The sequence below is a fragment of the Pongo pygmaeus genome, chromosome X (assembly GCF_028885625.2).
Source record: "Pongo pygmaeus isolate AG05252 chromosome X, NHGRI_mPonPyg2-v2.0_pri, whole genome shotgun sequence".
NCBI classification, from domain to species: domain Eukaryota; kingdom Metazoa; phylum Chordata; class Mammalia; order Primates; family Hominidae; genus Pongo; species Pongo pygmaeus.
Genome location: NC_072396.2, coordinates 54,903,265 through 54,925,191, shown reverse-complemented (window position 1 = coordinate 54,925,191; position 21,927 = coordinate 54,903,265). Strand labels below are relative to the sequence as shown.

Sequence of the window (21,927 nt, the reverse complement as noted above, 5' to 3'; positions counted from 1 at the left end):
TGGAAGACCAGGGGACGGGGAAGGTGAGGAGGATACAGGTTGGGGACAGGAGACGGTTGACAAAGGACTGAGTGATCACTTAAGTGAGATTGAAGCTAGTGAAAGGGAAGATCGCTTCGGGTGTGGGAAGTTCAGTTGTATTGATGGGAATAGGATAAAGGAAAGAGTAGATTTAATTCAGAGGTTCAGCTGATGTGTGAGGGACAGGATGGGGTGAGGAATATTGCTGGCTTGTTGTGTAAATGTGTTAGGCTCAAGGAGATTCTGAGGTGTTATTTGGGAAGGGGTGGTGTGTGTTGTGTGACTGACAGGTTGGGGATGGGGAGGAGATGGTGTGATAGGTGAGGATGAAAGTGGTAAGGTGGCTTCACTGTACTGAAAGAGGTTTTGTTTGACTAGTTAAAAGTGGTGAAACATTTATATAATGGGGTGTGGGTGGAAATCCTGCACGTGAGTATCTCCGTATCTTGGGAGTTGAGAGACTGTTAAAATGAGACTGAACCCTCAAAACAGATGCGAATAGTATGGCTATTTTTTCTTAAGAGTTACTGTTGATTGAGACAATTATATGAATAAAACAGCCTTTGAGTTGTGAAAATCTTCTGCATAGTAGTGATTATATCCAATTTTTGGAGATACCATTATCTGTTTTTCATCTGTAGTAAGTTGTAATACCAAGAGAACTTTTGAAGAGGTCTTAGTATGTGACAGAGCAGCAGGTGTCTTTTAAGACGGTCTCTATCCTTTGAATTGATGAGTTTAAAAATTGTTTAAACTCGACAGCTCAAGGGAAAGATACCTTGCATTAAAGGATAGCAAAAATGCACTAAAGCTTAGCCGGGCGTGGTGGAGCGTGCCTGTACTCCCAGCTACTTGGGAGGCTGAGGCAGAAGAATCTCTTGAACCTGGGAGGCAGAGGTTGCAGCTAGCCAAGGTTGTGCCGTTGCACTCTAGCCTGGGCGACAGAGCGAGACTCTGTCTTAAAAAATCCACTAAAGCTGACTTTGAACTAAAATAATTGTACATGATTTTTTTGGTCATTCCGAATTTATCTTTGAAAATTGGCACTCGCTTTTTGGTGTGAGTTTAAATTACAACAGATAACGTGAACATTTTGTTCTCTGAATACTTATCTTCTGATAAGGATGTCTTGTCCTGGTCTCATTCTGTTCTGGGTGAAGATTAACGGTTATGGATTTTAATGTTTTGTGATTATTTTTTACAAATTTTACTGATATATATTTAGTTTTCTTGGAAACGTTGCAAACTTGAGAACATTCCCATGCTGTTTTTCTTTCATTCTGCTTTGATATTGGGAAGAGTGTAATCCTTGTTTAGGTTACCCACAGTTTGAATACAAAAGGTCATATTCTGTTCATAGTCTCTCAGATTGAGATGAATACTTAATGTATTAAATAGTACAGTAGAAGTATAAAGGCACTATAAGAGCCTGGAAATGTTGCACTAACTCAACCAGGCAAGGCGGCCTCCCAGTTTTGAACTAGATGTTTCTAGAGTGAAGAAGGACATTCACATTTTGGGTCTTGAAAGTGTAAGCATGGTATATTTGGAGAATGGGATGAGATAAGGCTGGAATCTTAGGTTGAGGCTGGGGTGAATTAGGAACTCTTGATTGTTTAAGAAGGGGAATAACATAAACAGATTTATGGTGTTTCTCTCTCTGCCTTTGCTTCTGATGTCCCCCTCTACCTGGAATGCTCTCTCTCTGCCTCCCCTTGAATTTGAACTCATTCTTTTAAAACTTAACATCTGTCACCAGCTATTCCTGAAAGCCTTTCCTGGTTTCCCTTTCTTCCTTTTCCCAGCATCCTCCACCAAGCTAGGTTAGGTCCTCCTCTTTAGAGTTATATCATACCTTGTACATAATTTTATTACGGTACTTTGGTTGGGAGGCAGGTAGGAAAGGTATTTTTCTCCTTCTATCTGAAAGAGAAATGAAGCCCAGAAAAACAAGACGTGCCCTAGTAAGTGGTGGACCCTGGAGTTCTGACTTCTAGACCATTGTTGATCTTCATATCACAAGTTTACATTTGCTTAAATAATTATAGTTTTAGGAGTTAGATTTCTGTAGTGTTGACTTAACTTTCTTCCATAGAGTTTTGTTTTTACTATATTGTTCATTGCTGAGCCGGTAAATGATAAAGCCAGTGGCTGCAAAGAACCAGAGTAGATAGAAGTAAAGAAAATAATGGTTATTATTATTATTTTTTAGAGGGAGTTTCGCTCTGTCACCCAGGCTGGAGTGCAGCGGCGTGATCTTGGCTTACTGCAACCTCCGCCTCCCAGGTTCAAGCCATTCTCCTGCCTCAGCCTCCCTAGTAGCTGGGATTATAGGCACGTGGCACCATGCCTGGCTTATTTTTGTATTTTTAGTAGAGATGGGTTGCCCCATGTTGGCCAGGCTAGTGTCTCAAACTCCTGACCTCAAGTGATGCGCCTGCCTCGGCCTCCCAAAGTGCTGGGATTACAGGCATGGGTCACCGCGCCTGGCCCGCTATCAGATTTCTAGTCAGATAATTGAAATAAAAATAAGTAACGGAGGGCTTAATTTTTTTATTTTTAAATAATACTTATTAGTATATTTAACTGATTTTTAAAAAAATAATTATTTTATTATTTTTTAAGTTCCGGGGTACATGTGCAGGATGTGCAGGTTTGTTACACAGATAAACGCATGCCATGGTGGTTTGCTGCACCTATCAACCCATCACCCAGCTATTAAGCCCAGCATGAGTTGGCTCTTTTCCCTAGTACTCTCCCCTCCCACCTCCCCGACAGGCCACAGTTAACTGTTGTTCCTGGAGGGCTTAAATTTTTGTGTATGTTTTCGTGGGGAAGGAATCGTGTATAAGAAAAAAAAACCCTCCTTTCTCAGTCTCTCAATATAAGTAAACCAGCTCTATATACAGATATACTCGATTTTGTCTCTGGCCAAAAGCCAGAATTCTTTCAAACGAGTGGGTCTTTTCCACCTTTGTTTGAGATCATAACATTTATGATGCCATTAGGAGACATTTGATGACTAAAAGACATCTATAAGACATTCATTCAGAAATTTTAAAGCTTCAAAAGTAGAATTGATACAATTTTTAATTGTTTTGATAGAGCTTGTTATGAGATTTGGTTTGGCAAATGTTGAGATTGACTCACTACAGAAATGAGCTTTGATGCCCTTTCAGGGATATATTTTTCTCATGAATCTCTTTTTTTTTTTTTTCTTTTTAATGAGACAGAGTTTTGCTCTGTCACCCAGGCTGGAGTGCCGTGGTGCGATCTCGGCTCACTGCAACCTCTGCCTCCCAGGTTCAAGCTATTCTCCTGCCTCACTCAGCCTCCCGAGGAACTGGGATTATAGGTGCATGCCACCACTCCCGGCTAATTTTTGTATTTTTGGTATAGATGGGGTTTCACCATATTGGCCAGACTGGTCTCGAACTCTTGACCTTGTGATCCACCTTCCTCAGCCTCCCAAAGTCCTGAGATTACAGGCATGAGCCACTGTGCCTGACTGAAAGAAATGGAGTACATTGTTTTCTGTGTTTTAGCATGGTAACTTTTTTTTTTTTTTGAGAGGGAGTCTCCCTCTGTCACCCAGGCTGGAGTGCAATGGTGCGATCTCGGCTCACTGCAACCTCTGCTTCCTGAGTTCAAATGATTCTCCTGCCTCAGCCTCCCGAGTAGCTGGAATTACGGGTGCCCACCACTACGCCCGGCTAATTTTTGTATTTTTAGAAGAGATGGGGTTTCACAATGTTAGCCAGGCTGGTAGCATAGTAACTTTTAAAAATTGTGATAAAATTCATATAATATAAATTTACCATTTTGACCATTTTATTTTATTTTATTTTATTTATTTGGAGATGGAGTCTCTCTCTGTCACCCAGGCTGGAGTGCAGTGGCATGATCTTGGCTCACTGTAACCTCTGCCTCCTGTGTTGAAGTGATTCTCCTGCCTCAGCCTCTCAAATAGCTGGGATTACAGGCATGCCCCACCACGCCTGGCTAATTTTTGTGTTTTTAGTAGAGACAGGGTTTCTCCGTGTTGGTCAGGCTGGTCTCCAACTCCTGACCTCAGGTGATCCGCCTGTCTTGACTTCCCAAAGAGCTGGGATTACAAGTGTGAGCCACTGCGCCTGGCCCCATTTTAACCATTTTAAAGTGTACAGTTGTACAGTGGCATTAGGTAACTTCATGATGTTGTGCAGCTAACACCACCTCAAAAGGAAATTCTGTACCCACTAAGCAGTCACTCCCCATTCTCCCTTCCTCCAAGTCCCAGGTGACCATTAATGCTTGTCTATTCTGGATATTTCACATAAATGGAATCATATAATATATGACCTTTTGTGTCTGGCTTTCACTCAGCATGTTTTTGAGATTCATCTGTGTTGTGGCATGTAGCATTACTTTATTCCCTTTTATGGCTGAGTATTATTCCTTTGTATGGATATACCGTATTTTGTTTATCCATTTATCAGTTCATAGATATTTGGGATGTTTCCACCTTTTGGCTTTAGTGAATAGTGCTGCTATGAATATTTGTATACAAGTTTTTGTTTGAATACCTGTTTTCATTTATTTTGGGTATACCTAGGAGCGCAACTGCTAGGTCATGTATAATCCTATGTTATGTTTTGTTTTGAGACAGGGCTCTGTTGCCCAGGCTGGAATACAGTGGCATGATCATGGCTTAGTGCAGTTTCAACCACCCAGGCTGAGGCAATCCTCCCACCTCAGCCTCCTGAGTAGCTGGGACTATAGGTGTGTGCCACCACGCCCCACACCAGGCTAATTTTTTTACATTTGGTAGAGACAAGGTCTCCCTGTGTTGCCCAGGCTGGTCATAAACTCTTGAGCTCAAATGATCCTCCTGCCTTAGCCTCTCAAAGTACGGGGGTTACAGGCATGAACCACTGGGCCCGGCCCTATGTTTAACTTGTTGAGAAACCACCAAACTGTTTTCCATAGCAGTTGCACCAATTTTCATTGCCATCAGCCATGTATGAGGGTTCCATTTCTCCACATCCCCACCAACACTTGTTGCTTTCTGTTTTTTACTTGTTTTTTAAAAAATTATTTTTATTTATTTTTCTTTCTAAATAGCCATCATAATGGGTATGAACTGGTATCTCATTGTGGTTTTGAATTGTATTTCCCTAATTATGTTGGGCATCTTCTCATGGTGTGTTGACTGTTTGTATTTCTTCTTTGGAGAGATGTCTATTTAAGTTCTTTGCCCATTAAAAAATTTGGTTGTTTGTCTTTTTATTGTTGAGTTGTAAGAGTTTTTTAAAAAATATACAGTCTAGATACTAGACCCTAATCAGATATGTGATTTGCAAACAGTTTCTTCCATTCCGTGAGTTGTCTTTCTGCTTTATTTTATTGTTTTGTTTTGTTTTGTTTTGTTTTTGAGATGCAGTCTCACTCTGTCACCCAGGCTGGAGTGCAGTGGTGAGATCTCGGCTCGCTGCAACATCCACCTCCCAGGTTCAAGCAATTCTTGTGCCTCAGCCTCCCGAGTTGCTGGGACTACAGGTGCGTGCCACCACACCTAGCTAGTTTTTGTATTTTTGGTAGAGGTGGGGTTTTGCCATGTTAGCCAAGCTGATCTTGAACTCCTGACCTCAGATGATCCACCCGCCTTGGCCTCCCAAAGGTCTAGAATTACAGACGTGAGCCACTGCACCCAGCCAGTATTTTATTTTATTGTAAAAATAGAGATGAGGTCTTGCTATGTTGCCCAAGCAGGTCTCAAACTCCTGAGCTTAAGTGATCCTCCCGCCTCAGCCTCCCAAAGTGTTGGGATTACAGGTATGAGACACCACACCCAGCCTTTTTAACTGATAATCTTTTGTACAGATTGTTAATGAGCAACTCTTCTTTAAAGGATTAAAGTAATATAGCATTAGATTAAAACGCCTTTTAACCCAACTTCCTGCCCTCCCATAGATAACCATTTGTTAGAGTTGGTTCCATGGTTGCCAAAATAAGGATGAAAGAAAAAAAAGAGTTGGTTGTGGAATAGTTATAGTCCTTTTTTCTCTGTATTTACATGCATATGTTTGTACATATACAAATAACAAGTATGTGATATATATTTTATGAGTTTTCTCCTGAAGATTGTCACTTAGGGCTCTTTTCATATCAGTATTTATATGTTCACTTCATTCTTTTTGATTGATACATAGTATTTCTTCCTGTGTGCTTTTCTAGCTTTGACTACTAGGATCAGTTTAGAGTATGTCTTTCTAGTCTTTTTTATATGCATTCACCCATATGTGAGTACATTTAGAAATACATAGTTTTGTGGTTTTTTTAACACAAATAGTATGTAGATATAATATACATGTTGTACTACAACTTACTTTTCTCACCTTATATATATGTAGGAGATTTTTATATATCAGTATATATCCATCTTGCATTTTTTAAACAGATGCTTATTATTTCACAGTATGGACGTACCATGTTTATTTCAGCATTCTCCTATAGATGGATATTTAAGTTCTTTTCAGGTTGATTTTGTTTGCTTGTTTTGCTATTTAAAACAATGTTTCAGTTTAAAAAAGCCCTGTACCTACATATTTGTTCACATGCAGGAATATTTCTCAAGCGATACTACTAAGGATTGGAATTGCTGGGTGACAGTTATGCACTAGATACTTGGAATTTGCCCTATGAAAAGGCTATTCCAGTTTAGCTGCCAACGGTGCGTGGAATACCAAATTTCTTATACAATTCTCAAACTTAACAGATATTTATTTTTTGTATCCTGGTAGGTGAAAAATGATACTGAATCATTTGAGCTTGTACCCCTCTGTTTACTAATGAGTTTGAGTAATCCCCTTACCATACATGTATTGGCCACTTGTACTTACTTTTTTTTTTTTTTTTTTTGAGACAGAGTCTCACTCTGTCACCCAGGCTGGAGTGCAGTGGCACAGTCTCGGCTCACTGCAAGCTCCACCTCGTGGGTTCACGCCATTCTCCTGCCTCAGCCTCCCGAGTAGCTGGGACTATAGGCGCCCGCCACCATGCCTGGCTAACTTTTTTGTATTTTTAGTAGAGACGGGGTTTCACCGTGTTAGCCAGGATGGTCTTGATATCCTGACCTCGTGATCAGCCCGCCTCGGCCTCCCAAAGTGCTGGGATTACGGGCGTGAGCCACCGCGCCTGGCCTATATTTAGCTTTTAAGTCCACATGGAATTTATTTTTGTGACTGGTTTTTGGTAGGGCTTTAGCTTACCACTCCTCAAAATTGATAACCAGTTATCCCAACACAACTTATTATACTACCTGTTCTTCACAAATTTGAAATGCCATTTTTACCATAGACTGCATTCCTATACATACATGTGTTTGTTTCTGTACTAGTTCTATTTCATTAGTTCACTTGTCTATTTTAAATTAAATTTTTTATTTTTTAAAGGCGGGATCTTGTTCTCTTGCCTAGGCTGGAGTGCAGTGGCATGGTCATAGTTTACTGCAGCCTTCAACTCCTAAGGCTCACAAGATTCTCCTGGCTTAGTGTCCCATGCCACCATGCCAGCTAAGTTAATTTGTCTGTTTCTGTGCTAAAACCACATTGTTTAATTTAATATAACTATATGTAATTATCTGGTAAGGCAAGTTCTTGTTGTTCTTTATCAAGATTTTCTTGACTTTCCTTCTACTCTTTAGAGAATCAGCTTGTCAGTTTCAGACAAAAACATCTCTTTGGGATTTTGATTGAAATTGCATTGATTTTGGAATAATAGTCGGGGGAGGGGAATTGTGAAGATGTTGATATTGGGTCTTTCCACCAAGGAACATGGTGTAGTTTGTGTATTTCAGTAAAATTTCATGATTTTCTTTATGTAGGTGTTGTATATTTCTTCTTGAGTTTGTTCCTAGACTAGTATTTTATAGCTTTGTTGCTCTTATGAACAGGATAATTGTTTTTGTTTGTTTGTTTGTTTGTTTTTGAGATGGAGTCTTGCTCTGTCACCCAAGCTGGAGTGCAGTGGCACGATCTCGGCTCACTGCAACCTCCGCCTCCCTGGTTCAAGCGATTTTCCTGCCTCAGTCTCCCGAGTAGCTGGGACTGCAGGCATGCGTCACCATGCCTGGCTAATTTTTTTGTATTTTTAGTGGAGACGGGATTTTGCCATGTTGGCCAGGCTGGCCTCGAGCTCCTGACCTCAGGTGATCCACCCATCTGGGCCTCCCAACATGCTGGGATTACAGGCATGCGCCACTGTGCCTGGTCGATAGTTGTTTTTTTAAATTACATTTTGTAATGATTACTGAGATATATGGCAGATTTCTGTATGTTGATTTTTGTCTTTGGCCTGTTTGCTGAACTGTTGTTAGTTGCTTGTTAGTTATAGTTTTTTAGTTGATTTTCTTGGATTTTCTAGATAGATAAACATGTAGTCTGTAAGTTTTGAGTTTTGTCTCCTACTTTCTAACATGTGTAGGTCTTGTTTTATTTCCTCAGTTGGTAGTAGGAAATCTTGGCTTATTCCTGATTTTAACGATTGTTTATGTGAAAGATGCTTGCCCTTATGTGTAGGATAAATGCTAATTGAAACCACACTGAGATTCCTTGCTTAAACTTATCAGAGTGTTAAAAATCAAAATGTTTGATAACACTCTTTGTTGTCAAGACTGTGGGGTAAAAGACACTCACACGTTGGAGGTAGGAGTTTAAATTGGTACATTGCCCATGGAAGGCAATTTGGCAGCATTATATAAAGATACACATGTATTACATACATTATTGTGGATATATTAGTATACTTAAATAAAAGTTTAAAAAATAAATGTGCAAATTTCCTTTGATCTTGGCAGGGCACAGTGGCTCACACCTGTAATCCCAGCACTTTGGGAGGCCGAGGCCGGCGGATCACCTGAGCCCAGGAGACCAGCCTGGCCAACATGGTGAAACCTCGTCTCTACTGAAAATACAAAAATTAGCCAGGCGTGGTGGCGTGCGCCTGTAATCCCAGCTACTCCAGTGGCCGAGGCAGGAGAATTGCTTGAACCCGGGAGGTGGAGGTTGCAGTAAGCTGAGATCGCACCACTGCACTCCAGCCTGGGTGACAGAGCGAGACTCTGTCTTTAAAAAAAAAAATTTCCTTTGATCTAGCTATTCTAGTTCAGGGATATATATACACACACACACACATACACACACACACACACACATATATACAATGAAATCTACAGTGTTATTTATAATAGCAAACAATTGAATACTACAAAATAAGAATGAGAAACTTATATGTACTGAAAAGGAAAAACATGTATCTTAAGTTACTATGAGTATAAAAAGAGCTTGGTGTGTACTGTGTTCCTTTTTGTGTAGATAGGGAAGGAGAGAACAGATATTTGTTAATTTGCCTGAAGAGATTCTGGAGGACTACACAAGAATCTGTTGAGTGGTTACCTGTTGGTGGGGCAAATGGAATTGAATGGAAGGGAGATAGAGTTGGGAATGAGCCTGCCCTTTATAAACCTCTTTATTTGATATTTGAGCCACATGACTGTATTATATATATGTATATGTGTGTGTGTATATATATATTACATACATTGTATTTTATATATATATATGTCTTTTTTTTTTTTTTTGAGATGGGGTCTCACTCGGTCACCCAGGCTGTAGTGTAGTGACACAATCACTGCTAACTGCAGCCTCAACCTCCCAGGCTCAAGCAATCCTCCTACTGCAGCCTCCCAAGTAGCTGGGACTACAGGCATATACTACATGCCTGGCTATTTATTTTTTATTTTTTATTTTTTGAGATGGAGTCTCTTTCTGTTGCCCAGGCTGGAGTGCAGTGGTGCTATCTTGGCTCACTGTAACCTCTGCCTCCAGGGTTCAAGCGGTTCTCCTGCCTCAGCCTCCTGAATAGCTGGGATCATAGGCACGTGCCACCACGCCCAGCTAATTTTTGTATTTTTAGTAGAGACGAGGTTTCGCCGTGTTGGTCAGGCTGGTGTCGAACTCTTGACCTCAGGTGATCCACCCACCTTGGCCTCCCAAAGTGCTGGGATTATAGGTGTGAGCCACTGTGCCCAGCCACAGTTGTCTTTATATATATTCCTAGGGCTTAGATAAGTGTGTTTATCATTTTATGAAGCAAAAATGGCTACATGTAGGTAATTATATATAACTGTGAACTTAGTAAGAGACTCCAGGTTTGAGGCCTGATTTTTGTAAACTTTTTCACTGGGCCACGTTTCTACATTGCTGAATGTAGAAGAGATATTATCCTGGTCACTGGAGCATGTCCCTTTGGCAATGCCAACATGGTTCATTACTGAAAAACTTTAGAAAATATATGGTTTTCTGCCTTCCTAAATAGAGTCTCCTGAAAATCATTTAATGTTTTCTGGAGTATTGTTGAATAGTACTTTAATATAGTGCTGTCCCTAGGGGTTTTTGAGACGTAGAAAATAAAAGCTTGCATTTATTGATTATTATATTGTGCCTGGCACTGTGCTAAATATTTTATGTGTATTTTCATATTGGTCCTGTGAGATTTCACAAATGCAATCAAGAATGATTGAGGTTAACTAATTTGCCGGAAATCTCTTCCAAGGATTGAAAGGCAGAACTTTGATTCCAGATTTCTCCCACTCCAGAGCATGTGTTCTTTTTTTTTTTTTTTTTTTTTTTTTGAGACAGAGTCTCACTCTGTGATCCAGGCTGGAGTACAGTAGTGTGATCACAGCTCACTGCAGCCTCAACCTCCCTGGGCTCAGCTCAGGCTCAGGCTCAGGCTCAGCTCGTCCCCACCTCAGCTTCTCAAGTAGCGGGGACTACAGGCACACAATACCACACCCAGCTAATTTTTTATTTTTTTGCAGAGACAGGGTTTTGCCATGTTGTCCAGGCTGGTCTTGAACTCCTGAGCTCAAGCAATCTGCCAGCCTCAGTCTCCCCACGTGTTGGGATTATTACAGGCGTGAGCCACCACTCCCGGCTGAGCCTGTGTTCTTTTTTTTTTTTTTTGGTGGATCAGCTAATTTTGAATTCCAAAATAATAAGTTCACAAAATCTATTATTAATGAAAATATTCAATACCCAAGGTGATTTAAAAAGTTTAACTGAGATACTATCTTGTTCCCAGAACATTTATAAACACAACATATATATATCACTGAGTTAAATTTATATATTGAAAATAGGAATATAAGGTATAAAAATAAAAAACACAAAGGTTTAACTGAAAGTTTTTGTAATTATATACTTATATTGGGATTGCAAGATGAATATAATGCTATTTATTTTATTCTTTTCTTTCTGAATTTGTAGGGCTTGGAAGTATTTTGCACAGAAGATGATCTGTGTTCTGACATTTCCCTAAAGTTCTTTGAACCTCAAGATAGAGATGATCTCTATTTTTATATTGCCACGTAAATAGGTTTGGTGCTCACCCTTCATCGTTTTCTTTTTTTTTTTTTTTTTTTTTTTGATACTGAGTCTCACTCCATCGCCCAGGCTGGAGTGCAGTGGCGCGATCTCGGCTCATTGCAACCTCTGCCTCCTGGCCTCAAGCGATTCTTGTGCCTCAGCCTCCCGAGTAGCTGGGACTACAGGCGTGTGCCACCATGTCTGGCTAATTTTTTTTTTTGTATTTTTAGTAGAGACGGGGTTTCTATTCATATGAAGGTAGTTCAACTCCTAAGGATCTGGGATAGGAAATAAGAGGAAAAATGCTGTTTCTAGAATCGCCTCTTTGTGGTTCTAATTTCTTCTCATCAGTACCTATAATTGCCAAAATAATATTTTTAAAACTCTGGGAAATATGAATTCACTTTGGTAATAGTTCATTCCGAGTATGTTTTAATAACTCTAGATAAATATATTTAAATACCCTTATATTTTAACATCCGCCAAATTAAATGGATTTTGAAGAATCCACTCAAATATATATATATATATATATATATATATTTTTTTTTTTTTTTTTTTTTTTTTTTTTTTTTTTGAGACAGAGTCTCGCTTCGTTCCCCAGGCTGGAGTGCAGTGGCGCGATCTCGGCTCACTGCAAGCTCCACCTCCCGGGTTCATGCCATTCTCCTGCCTCAGCCTCCCGAGTAGCTGGGACTACAGGTACCCGCCACCATGCCCAGCTAATTTTTTGTACTTTTAGTAGAGACGGGGTTTCACCGTGTTAGCCAGGATGGTCTCGACCTCCTGACCTTGTGATCTGCCCGCCTCAGCCTCCCAGAATGCTGGGATTACAGGCATGAGCCACCGCGCCTGGCCTCAAATTTTTTTTTTTTTCCGAGACGGAGTCTGGCTCTGTCGCCCAGGCTGGAATGCAGTGGCATGATCTCGGCTCACTGCAAGCTCCACCTCCCGGGTTCACGCCATTCTCCCACCTCAGCCTCCCGAGTAGCTGGGACTACAGGCGCTCACCACCACGCCTGGCTAATATTTTGTATTTTTAGTAGAGACAGGGTTTGACCGTGTTAGCCAGGATGGTCTCGATCTCCTGACCTCGTGATCCGCCCATCTCGGCCTCCCAAAGTGCTGGGATTACAGGCGTGAGCCACCGTGCCCAGGCGCCCGTCCTCAAATATTTTTATGTTTAGTCAGGTCCTATATTAGTTTATGAGAACCAAGACTCAGTTTTGTACTGCAAGGCAGTGAGTTATTCATATGTTTGTGATCATTGATTGTGGTCAGAACCACAAAGGTGAAAGACTGCAAAAGGAACATGTGAACCTTCTATGCTCAATATACTGACTTTGGAGTGGAATTTGCTTTTTCTTTTTTTTTTTTTTGAGATGGAGTCTCGCTCTGTCGCCCAGGCTGGAGTGCAGTGGCGCCATCTCGGCTCACTGCAAGCTCTGCCTCCCAGGTTCATGCCATTCTGCCTCAGCCTCCCGAGTAGCTGGGACTACAGGCGCCCACCACCACGCCCGGCTAATTTTTTGTATTTTTAGTAGAGACGGGGTTTCATCGTGTTAGCCAGGATGGTCTCGATCTCCTGACCTTGTGATCCGCCTGCCTCGGCCTCCCAAAGTGCTGGAATTACAGGCGTAAGCCACTGCGCCCAGCCAGAATTTGCTTTTAATTAATGTTATTTCTTTAGTTTTTCATGGAAAATGTGAATTTTCCCACCTTTGCCCGAGAAAATACTTATATTTTTATATTGAAGCCCAAAGTTTTTTTATTAAGTTGCAAGGCTAAATTAAATTATTCTAATTTACAAAGTTGCTAGATAACTAGAATGGAATTATCTTTAAAAGTGGATTTTGGGGACAGGCATGGTGGCCCATGACTGTCATCCCAGCACTTTGGGAGGCCAAGGAGGGAGAATCTCTTGAGCCCAGGAGTTTGAGACTAGCCGGGGCAACGTGGCTTGACCTCATCTCTACAAAAAAAATTAAAAATTAGGAGTTTGGTGGCACGTGCCTGTAGTCCCAGCTACTCGAAAGGCTGAAGTCGGAGGATCGCTTAAGCCTGGGAGGTCAAGGCTGCAGTGAACCGTGATCACACCACTGCAATTAAGCCTGGGCGACAGAGTGAGACCCTGTCTCAAAAAAAAAAAATGGATATTGGGAGTTAAAAATACGGAACGCTTCACGAATTTGCGTGTCATCCTTGTGCAGGGGCCGTGCTAATCTTCTCTGTATCATTCCAGTTTTAATATGTGTGCTGCCAAAGCAAGCGCGAGCCTGTGGTTTTGTTTTGTTTTTTTTTTGAGACGGAGTCTTGCTCTGTTGCTCAGGCTGGAGTGCAGTGGTGCGATCTTGGCTCTCTGCAACCTCCACCTCCCGGGTTCAAGCAATTCTCTGCCTCAGCCTCCCGAGTAGTTGGGATTACAGGCGCCTGCCACCATGCCCGGCTAATTTTTGTATTTTTAGTAAAGACGGGGTTTCATCAGCTTGGCCAGGCTGGTCTTGAACTCCTGACCTCGTGATCCACATTCCTCGGCCTCCCAAAGTGCTGGGATTACAGGCATGAGCCACCGTGCCCGGCCGAGCCTGTGTTCTTAAACTGTTTTATGGTCAAGATCCATGATGGCCCCACATATACCATAGTCAAGAAACTATTGAGGCCTGGCATGGTGGCTCATGCCTATAATCCCAGCACTTTGGGAGGGTGATGAGGGCAGATTGCTTGAGCCCAGGAGTTTGAGACTAGCCTGTGCAACATGGCAAAACCCTGTCTCTACAAAAAAATATAAAAAGTTAGCTAGTTGTGGAGGCTCACGCCTGTAGTCCCAGCTACTCGGGATGCTGAAGTGGGAGGATCACTTGATCCCAGGGAGGTCAAGGCTGCAGGAAGCCATGACTGCTCCACTGCACTCCATCCTGGGTAACAGAGTGAGGCCCTATCTCAAAAAAAAAAAAAAAAAAAGGAAGCTATTGAATCCATGATGGCCCCAGATATGTTATACTTAGTGAAGTTCTTGGCCTAGTTTTTCTTATTCGTTGTTTATTCACCAGCTATTACATTTTATTGTTGTCAGGCCTTTAATTTCCTCCTGGGATTCTTAATCCAGGAGGCCAGCCTAAAGATGAGAGTGGACACAATGAGGGGTGGGAGGGTAAGTATAGTTTTTGAAAGGCATATTTGATAACGTGATGGTTTTGATTTTCATCAAAATGTTTTACTTTCATATTTTTTTTTTTTGAGACAGATTTCACTCTTGTCACCCAGTCTGGAGTGCAATGGTACGATCTTGGCTCACTGCAACCTCTGCCTCCTGGGTTCAAGTGATTCTCCTGCCTCAGCCTCCCGAGTAGCTGGAATTACAGGTGCCCGCCACCATGCCCAGCTAATTTTTGTATTTTTAGTAAAGACAGGGTTTCACCATGTTAGCTAGGCTGGTCTGGAACTCCTGACCACAGGTGATTGCCCACCTTGGCCTCCCAGAGTTCTGGGATTACAGGCGTGTACCATCGCACCCAGCCATATTTAAAAAAAAATTTTTTTATAGGCAGAATCTCTCTCTGTCACCTAGGCTGGAGTGCAATGTTGCAATCATGGCTCACTGTAGCCTCCTGGGATCAAGTGATCCTCCCACCTCTGCCTCCTTAGTAGCTGGGACTATAGGCGTGGACCACCATGCCCAGCTTATTTCTTTAATTTTATTTTTTGTAGAGACAGGGTCTCCCTGTGTTGCCCAGGCTGGTCTCAAACTCTTGGGCTCAAGCTATCCTTCTGCCTCGGCAGCTCCCGCCCCAAATACTGGGAGTACAGGTGTTAGCCACTGGCCCTGGCCAGGACATCATATTTTATTGAGATACAATTTATATAACATAGAATTTACAAATATAATATAAAATATAATATAAAAGTCAATGATTTTCAGTAAATTTATAGAGTTGTAAAATCTTGATTACAACTCAATTTTAGTTCATTACCATCATCCCTGAAAGATTGCTTGTGCTTATTTGCAGTCAATCCTGTTCCTGTGCCCCAGCCCCAACCACTGATCTATTTTCTGTTTCTGTAGCTTTGTATTTTCTGGACATTTCATATAAATGAAATCATATAGTATGCAGTCTTTTCCTCTGACGTCTTTCACTTAGCATAATGTCTTCATGGTTCATCCTTGTTGTAGCATATATCAATACTCCATTCCTTTTTTTTTATTTTTATTTTTTATTTTTAGAGATGGGACCTCACTATGTCGCCCAGGGTAGCAGGCAGTGGCTATTCATGGGCGTGATCATAGCACACTGCAGCCTTGAACTTCTGGGCTCAAGTGATCCTCCCACCTCAGCCTCCTGGGTAACTGAGATTATAGGTGTGCACCACCACACCTGACACCATTTATTTTTATTGCCCAGTAATATTCTTTTTTTTTTTTTGAGACGGAGCTTCACTCTTTCGCCCAGGCTGGAGTGAAGTGGCGCCATCTTGGCTCACTGCAACCTCTGCCCCCTGGGTTCAAGCGATTCTTCTGCCTCGGCCTCCTGAGTAGCTGGGATTATAGGTACCCACTACCACGCCTGGCTAATTTTTGTATTTTTAGTAGAGATGGGGTTTCACCATGTTGGCCAGGCTGGTCTCGAACTCCTGACCTCAAATGATTCACCACCTACCTCGGCTTCCCAAAGTGCTAGGATTACAGGCGTGAGCCACTGTGCCCAGCCTGCCCATTAATATTCTATTACACCTAATACATTTTGTTTATCCATTCATCAGTTGATAGACATTTGGATTGTTTCCACCTTTTGGCTATTGTGAATAGTGCTGCTATGAACACTTGTACAAGTTTTTGTGTGGACATATGTTTTCATTTCTCTTAGGTAGATGATATTATATGGTAACTCTGTTTAACTTACTGAGGAACTGCCAGACTGTGTTCCAAAGCAGCTGTATCATTTTACATTCCCACTAGCAATGTATGAGGGTTCTGTTTTCTTCATATGCTTACCAGCACTTGTTACTGTCTTTTTTTTATTGTAGGGTATGAAGTGGCATTTCATCGTGGCTTTGATTTGCATTTCCACAATAAGTAATGATGTGGATGGAACAACTTCTTATGTGTTTATTGGTCTTTTGGATTTCTTCTTTATAGAAATGTCTATTCAGATCTTTTGCCCATTTTAAGATTGGATTATTTGTCTGGTCATTATTGGGTTATTTTATTTATTTATTTATTTATTTATTTATTTTTACACAGGGTCCCACTCTGTCACCAAGGCTGGAGTGCAGTGGTGTGATCTCAGCTCACTGCAATCTCCACGTCCCAGGCTCAAGCGATTCTCCTGCCTCAGCCTTCTGAGTAGCTGGGATTACAGGCGTGCGCCACTACTGCCCGGCTAATTTTTGTATTTTTAGTAGAGATGGGGTTTCACCATGTTGGCCAGGCTGGTCTTGAACTCCTGATCTCAAATGATCCACCCGCCTCAGCCTCCCAGAGTGCTGGGATTACAGGTGTGAGCCACTGCGCCTGGCCATTATTGAGTTCTTGATATAGTTTGATACCATCCCCTATCACATATATGATTTGCACATACTTTCTCCTGCCCTGTAGGTTGTCTTCACCACTTTCTTGAAGGTATCCTTTGAAGCACAAAAGTTTAAAATTTTGATGAGGTGAAGCTTCTCTGTTCTTTTGGTTTTTTGTTTTTTTGAGACCGAGTCTTATTCTGTTACCCAGGCTGGAGTGCAGAGGCGTGATCTTGGCTCACTGTAACCTCTGCTTCCCAGGTTCAAGCGATTCTTGTGCCTCAACCTCCTGAGTAGCTGAGATTACAGGCACATGCCACCATGCCTGGCTAATTTTTGTATTTTTAGTAGAGATGGGGTTTCACCATGTTGGCCAGGCTGGTCTCAGACTCCTCACCTCAAGTGATCCACCTGCCTTGGCCTCCCAAACAGAGGCGTGAGCCACTGCGCCCAGTCGAGGTGCAGCTTCTTAATTTTCTCTTTTATGCTTGTGGTTTTAGTGTTGTGGCTGGGAATTCATCATCTGACCCGAGTTACTAAGATTTACTCCAATGTTTTCTTCTAAAAGTTTTATAGTTTTAGCTTTTGTATTTAGGACTGTGATCCACTTTTAAATTTCTGTGTATGGTATGAGGTTGGGGTCCAGCTTCATTCTTTTGCATGTGGATTGCAGTTATGCCACAAGTTTAGTTGAAATAACTGTTCTTTTCCCATTGAATGGTCTTGACCTCTATATTGAAAATCAATTGATCATAAATGTTAGGGCTTTTAGACTCTCAGTTCCATTGACCTATATGTCTGTCCTTACCCTGTTGTTCATTTCTAATTTATTCATTTTTGGTAGGAGAGCATGCTTTGTATGATTTCAATCTCTTTAAATTTGTTGAGATTTGTTTTATTGCATAGCATATGATTTTTTTTTCAGAGAATGTTCTATGTGTGCTTGAAAAGAATGTCTATTTTGCTATTGTTGGGTGAAGTGTTCTGTAGATGTCACTTAGGTCAAGTTGGTTGATAGTATTGACCAAGTTTTCCATATACTTGTTGGTTTTCTGTCTAGTTACTCTCTCCATTATTGAGAGTGGGGTATTGAAATCTTTTGCTATTATTGAATTATCTATTTCTCCAGTTTTGTCAGTTTTTATTAAATGTATTTTGGGACTCTGTTGTTAGATGTGTTTATGGTATATTGTCTTGATGTATTAACTTTTATCTACGTAAAATGCCCCTCCTTGTCTCTAGTAACATATTTTTGTCTTAGGGTACTGGTTTTTAAAAGACTGAGGGAAGATTTCTTTCTTCATCCTTCTTATTTGCTTCTTTTTTTTTTTTTTTTTTTGAGACAGAGTCTTGCTCTGTCACCCAGGCTGGAGTGCAGTGGCATGGTCTTGGCTCACTGCAGCCTCTGCCTCCCAGATTCAAGCTGTTCTCATGCCTCAGCCTCCCGAGCAGCTGGGATTATAGGCATGTACCACCACACCCGGCTAATTTTTGTATTTTTAATATAAATGGGGTTTCACCATGTTGGCCAGGGTGGTCTGGAACTCCTGACCTCAGGTGATCCACCCACCTCAGCCTCCCAAAGTGCTGGGTTTACAAGTGTGAGCCACCGTGCCCAGGTCTTATTTGCTTCTTATCCTATACGTTGGGAAGCCAGGTGTTAGAATTATTATACCAGAGCACCAGTACTTGCCACTCCTCTAGTATATTAGGGGTCTGAATAAGATTTTATTTTGTTTTTTATTTTAATTAATTTTTTTTGAGACAGAGTCTCACTGTGTCACCCAGGTTGGACTGTAGTGGCTTACTGTAGCCTCAACCTCCCAGGCCCAGGTGATTCTCCCACCTCAGCCTCCCCGGTAGCGAAGACTACAGGTGCATGCCACCATGCCTGGCTAAGTACTTTTTTTTTTTTTTTGAAACAGGTTCTTGTTCTGTTGCCCAGGCTGGAATGCGGTGACGTGATCTGGGCTCACTGCAACCTCTGCATTCTGGGTTCAAGCGATTCTTGAGCTTCAGCCTCCCAAGTAGCTGGGATTACAGGCATGCACAACCACACCTGGCTAATTTTTGTATTTTTCAGTAGAGACGGGGTTTCGCCATGTTGGCCAGGCTGGTCTAGAACTCCTGACCTCAGGTAATCGGCCTGCCCTGGCCTCCCAAAATGCTGGGATTATAGGTGTGAGCCACCATGCCCAGCCCAACCTGTTGTTTTTAAATTAAAAAAAAATTTTCCCAACACCATGGACCTGAAGGCAAAGTTTTTTTTGTTTTGAGACAAGGTTTCTGTCACCCAGGCTAGAGTGCAGTGGCTCTGTCAATCTCACTACAACCTTGTCCTCCTGGGCTCAAGGGATCCTCCTGCCTCAGCCTCCTGGAGTTTGGACTACAGGCACATGCCAACATACCCAGCTAATTTTGTAATTTTTTTGTAGAGATGGGGTCTTGCCATGTTGCCCAGGCTGGTCTCAAACTCCTGGGCTCAAGCAATCCTCCCTCCTTGGCCTCCCAAATTCCTGGGATTATAAGCATGAGCTACTGTGTCTGGCCAAAGATTTTATTTTATTTTATTTATTTTTGAGACAGGGTCTCACTCTGTCACCCAGTCCTGAGTGCAGTGGTGTGATCTCGGCTCACGACAACCTCTGCCTCCTGGGTTCAAGCGATTCTTGTGCCTCAGCCTCCTGAGTACTTGGGATTGCAGGTGTAATCCACTGCACCTGGCCTCAAATATTTTATTTATTTATTTATTTATTTATTTATTTGAGACTAGTCTCGCTCTGTCGCCCAGGCTAGCGTGCGGTGGCGCAATCTCAGCTCTCTGCAACCTCCACCTCCCGGGTTCAAGCAATTCTCTGCCTCAGCCTCTGAGTAGCTGAGATTACAGGCGCCCGCCACCACACTCAGCTAATTTTTGTATTTTTAGTAGAGATGAGGTTTCACCATCTTGGCCAGGCTGGTCTTGGAACTCCTGACCTCATGATCCACCCACCTTGGCCTCCCAAAGTGCTGGGATTACAGGCGTGAGCCACTGCACCCAGCCAAAGATTTTATTTTTTTAAAAGAGGTTCTGTAGTAAAAAAATTTTGAAGGCTTTCCAACTTAAATTCTCTGACTTAACTATTTTTGGCTCCTTGCTTAGATGTCCTTTTGTCTAACTTGTGGAGTTTTGCTCTTGAGGTTTAAAATCTCACCTAAAATGTTTAACATTTGGGGAACCTCGGTGAATACTGGATTCTTTTTATGCTCTTGCAGGTTTTTTTTCCCAAGTCAAAAATTATTTCAAAATAAAGAGTTAAACTAGTTATCTTTTTTCACTTGCATACAATACTAGTCTTATTAAGTGACTTTGGAAGTATATTGATTTGGCAGTGTAACCTCATAGAGACCTTCGTGAGTTCAATTCTTAGCTTTGGTATTAACATAGATATGCCCTAGTAATGTCATCTGGTTGGCAAATTTTTGTGAGTCACTGTAAGACTCTTTCTTTTCCCTCACAGCCATATTCATTCAGACAGTAAATTTTCTTGCATTTAGTAGTTCCCTAATGTGTCTTGAACCTATCCCTCCTGCCACTATTTTCATTCAAACCTCATCATCTCTTCTGGATTGTTGCAGTAGCTTTTTAATGGGTCTCCTTGTTTTACATTGTACGGCATAGAAGTCCTTGGTGTCTATCTGCCTCTCTGTCCTCATCTGCCTGCTTCTTCTGATACGCATGTAAACAACTGCTCATGATACCACTCATACACTTACTCCATACTGTTTAATGCCTTTGCTTGTGATCTTCCCTCTGCCTGGATCAGCTAATTATCTTTCTTTGAGACTCAACTCAGGCATTTTTTTGTCCAGAAAAACTTACTAGAGGATCTGACTTCATTCTTTTGCATGTGGATATCCAGTTATCCCAGCACCATTTGTTGGAAAAAATATTCTTTCCCCCATTGAATTTTCTTGGCAACCTTGTGGGTTTTTTTGGGGGGTGGGGAGGGTGGGGCAGGGGTGAGACAGAGTGTCACTCTGTCACCCAGGCTGGAGTGCAGTGGTGAGATCTCAGCTCACTGCATCCTCCACCTCCCAGGTTCAAGCGATTCACAGCCTTCACCGCCCAGGTTCAAGTGATTCTCCTGCCTCAGCCTCCTGAGTAGCTGGGACTACAGGCACCTGCCACCACGCCTGGTTAATTTTTTGTATTTTATAGAGACAGGGTTTCACCATGTTGCCCAGGATGGTCTCGAACTCCTGAGCTCAGGCAGTCCACCCACCTTGGCCTCTCAAAGTGCTAAGATTGCAGGCGTGAGCCACTGCACCCGGCTATTCTTGTTGAAAATCAATTAACCATAAATAATATGGCTTTATTTCTGAACTCAATTTTAATTCCATTTATCTATACATCTATTCTTATGCCAGGACCATACTGTCTTAATACTGTACCTTTGTAGTAGGTTTTTAAATCAAGAAGTATGGATCCTCCAAATTTGTTCTTTTTCAAGATTGTATTAGCTTTGATTATTATGGGTCCCTTGAAATTCTATATGCATTTTAGGATTAGCTTGATGTTTTCTGCAAAGAAATCAGCTGGAATTTTGATGAAGTGAGTTGAATGTGTAGAACAACTTGGAGTATTTGTCTCTATTTTGTTTATTTTATTTTATTTTTATTTTGTTTATTTTAGTTCAGGGTTTTTTTTCTTCAGCTTTTCAAATTTGATATTTCTGTGCACTTTTGGTTTGACATAATTCTTAACAAATCTTTGTGACAAACTGTGCCCTTTGAGGCGCCTAACATAGTAAGAAGTATACAGGCTTAACTTTGCAGTGCGTGATTGTGGTGAGAAGGGAAGCATTTTCTTATTGGTGGTTTGACTACTCACTTGAAAAACTTTTTCCCACATATTTTCATATGTTTATTGTGCAGAGTTTTAGAAAATACAAAAAAGCAGAAAGAAAAATCCATAATTTCAGAGTTATGTCTGTAAGCTTGTATATAT

At 41.6% G+C, this 21,927-nt stretch overlaps 1 protein-coding gene and 1 non-coding gene across 9 annotated transcripts in view; one reads left to right on the top strand and one right to left on the bottom strand.

Annotated features, from left to right (window-relative positions):
- The window catches only part of WNK3 (WNK lysine deficient protein kinase 3), a 175,897-nt gene that overhangs the window by 1,406 nt on the left and 152,564 nt on the right, over positions 1-21,927 (top strand). For 2 of the 8 annotated variants that reach the window (XM_063660249.1, XM_063660251.1), the window contains exon 2: positions 5,438-5,559. The exons of 5 other annotated variants lie outside the window; for them this stretch is intronic. The gene's annotated coding sequence lies outside the window, so the exon portion shown is untranslated. The remainder of the gene's footprint in view (positions 1-5,437; positions 5,560-21,927) is intronic. One more of the 8 variants, XM_063660250.1, reaches the window with a different exon arrangement.
- On the bottom strand, positions 13,595-13,701 carry LOC129025478 (U6 spliceosomal RNA). The gene has a single exon (XR_008497234.1). It is a non-coding gene; the product is annotated as a U6 spliceosomal RNA (small nuclear RNA).